Below are 3,014 nucleotides of genomic sequence, written 5' to 3'. Positions count from 1 at the left end.
CAGGCTACAAATCTTTGGTATGAAAGTCTACAGAATTGAGAGGATAAACACCCATTTTAACCAAGTGGGTTTGTTTTTTTTGTTGTTGGTGGTGGTGTGTTTTGTTTTTGGTTTTGTTTTGGTTTTTTTTTTTTTTAAAGATTTATTTTATGTGAGTACACCATTGCTCTCATCAGACACCCCAGAAGAGGGTGTTAGACCCCATTGCAGATGGTTGTGAGCCACCATGTGGTTGCTGGGAATTGAACTCAGGACCTTTGGAACAGCAGTCAGTGCTTTTAACCACTGAGTCATCTCTCCAGCCCCCTGCTTTTTGTTTTTTGTCTTTTGTTTGGTGGAGAATGGGAAGCCTGGGGAGAAGAGCCTTTTCTCTTCAGTTATCTCAGGTCCAGTGACTCCTATCTGAGGCCTGAAAAGACACCTCACCCTCAGAGCCTTGGGGAAGGAAGGGACCCCAGGATATTGGGTGACGGCTGGGTCAGGAGCACCAGTGATAGGGAGCATAGTCAACCAGCCTCATGCTTATTGAGAATTATCCTCAGAGTCTGGGGTGGGAGACTGTACCCAGAGCCCTTGAGTTCTTGGGATCGAGGAGAGCTGTTGGCTTGCTTAGCAGCTTATCCAGCTCTCTAAATTTGGTCTGTGGATGGGCAACAACTCTGTTGGGTTGAGTCCTTAGTCACCCATGATTAATGTGGCACTCAAATGGAGGGACAAAAGAGGCAAGCCTGGGGTCACAATGGGGCAGTGTCTACAAAAAAAGCTAGAGGCCAGACACCTGCAAAACCCCCAGTGGGGTGAGTGTCCTGCTTGGCTGCCAGCTCTGAGTTCTGCTTCCTTTAACCACAAACATTAGTTCTTTAGGATCCTACTGCTCTGGGATGCCCGTCCTGCTTAGCAACTCTCAGGAGTATGTGACTTTGGTCTTTGAAAAGAAGAATCTCTGCTGAGCAATTTGCATTCCCAGCAAGCTTTCAATAGCCAGCTTGTGAATGAGGTCTTTCTGTGTCTGTGAGCAGTCCGGTGGCAAGGAAAGAGAGCATCCACACTGCATCCCCCAGCAGCTCAAAGCTGGGGAGGCAAGAAGCGGCCTTTGCCAAGAGCAGTGGATGCTGGGATGTGTGAGTGTGTGAGTGTGTGTGTGTGTGTGTGTGAGTCACTTCTCCCTGGAGGTTTCCAGGGAGCAGAGCTTGGAGAGGTAAACTTGCAGCCAAGGCCCAAGAAGACCTTTTTTTTCCCAGCCTTGAGCCTCCTCTTGCTCAAGGATGCAGCTTTGTAGAGAGGGCTGAGAGCCTTGGTGTGTGGAGCCTGCCTGCTCCTGTTTGAATAGAGTTCACCCTCTCTTTGTTAAGGGTTTCATTTATATCCCTTTTGCCTTAGGAGTCACCTGTGGGATTTATAAATGAGGCCTTGAACAGATAGATCCCCAGCTCATCTTTGCTCTCAAAAGACAGCCTGAAGAAGGAAGACCTTAACCAGGGTGTTCACCAGGGACTTTGGCCCCAGTACAAGAGCCCATGGTAGGTCCTTGACCCACCACTGTCAGACCACTGTGAGACCACTGTGAGAAAGTGGAGGTCCTCAGCTTGTGCCTCTCCTTATTCATGACTCCTCAGGACACAGGTCCTCCTCCTGTAATTTGTGGTCAGCCTGTTGAAGTGACCCCTAGGAAGACTGACCCAAGAAGTGACCAAGGGTTCCCCAGTTCTGCTGTCCTAGGCCTTGCTGCAGCAGGTAAACCCTGTGCATTTTGGGTCATAGTGCTGAGGAGTCCATATGTGCATCTTTGACTCCCAGAATGCATTTCAAAGTCATTGGCATGGGTGCTGGCTAGTCCTATCTTATTGACACCCAAACTAGAGTTATCTGCAAGGAGGGAACCTCGGTGGAGCCAAATGCCTTCAATAAGATCCAACTGTAAGGCATTTTCTTAGTGACTGATGGGGGAGGACCCTGCCCGTTGTGGGTGGTGCCATAAGGAGGCAGACTGAGCAATGTTGGGAATTGGTTCTTAATGCCCTGTCTTATTTCGGCTCCAGAGAGCTCTACTGCACACATCTTCACTTGCTGAGCCATCTTGCCAGCCTTCTTACTTCTCAATAATGCCAATTTTCAAGGGCGCCACCTTCACAGCCCAGTGAAGAGTGGGAATTTCTCATCAGTGAACCGTGATGGGAAAACTTTGTGAATACATGAAAACAGGGTGGGGTATTATCTTAGTCCATTTGCACTGTTATCTCTAAAATACTGCTGGTGGGTGTGCTGTATTTTAAAATTTACACTCATCACTTGTTAGCTTCCCCTCTCTAGGGTAGGCCATAAGTAGAGTTTTTCCCCCCAAGGTGGGCTATAAAATCTCTAATCTTCTCCTACCCATCTTGCAGCTTGGCCATAAAGATATCCTGTGATCTACAAGAGGTCACGGGAGACTCCCCATTCCAGAGGGAACTGCTCTATACCCTGGAGGGTGGAATACTGCAGAGTCTGAGAAAAATCCTAAGAGGCCTTGCTGTATCTATCCTCCCCATCTGATCCAGTCAGCACTGGATCAAACCCCTTTTGTCCAATCACATCTCTGCACAGTGGTCTGTGCTTCCATCCTGCCTAGGCAATGAAGTCTCCATAAAAATCCAAGACAGGAATGGGGCAGTCCTAGCTAGCTGACCAAGTGACAGTTCACAGAGGATGGTGCACTGGGAAAGGGTAGGGAAGTTCCTTGCCCCATTCCCTCTGTAGATCTTTATAAGCTAAGAAAGATGTTTCTGTGGATTCCTTAAACCCAACATCGAGGAGGGCTGGGAGAGACCATGATTTATGCCAGTGGGTCAGAAGCACCAGGCCTGGGTCTAGAACCTGCTGAATGGGAGAGATCTTGCCATCCTAGCTCTCAATGGGATCTATCTCCAGGCAGGTCGTGTTAGAACTGGATTGGAGAGACCCAGAGAGGTGTCAACCACAGCAGCGGTGTTGCTTTCTTGGAGGCAAGGGGGTGGGGGGGGTAGAAGTCCCTCCTC

Source organism: Mastomys coucha, unplaced genomic scaffold (genome assembly GCF_008632895.1).
Source record: "Mastomys coucha isolate ucsf_1 unplaced genomic scaffold, UCSF_Mcou_1 pScaffold14, whole genome shotgun sequence".
Classification (NCBI taxonomy): Eukaryota; Metazoa; Chordata; class Mammalia; order Rodentia; family Muridae; genus Mastomys; species Mastomys coucha.
Note: the sequence above shows the minus strand (reverse complement) of the source record.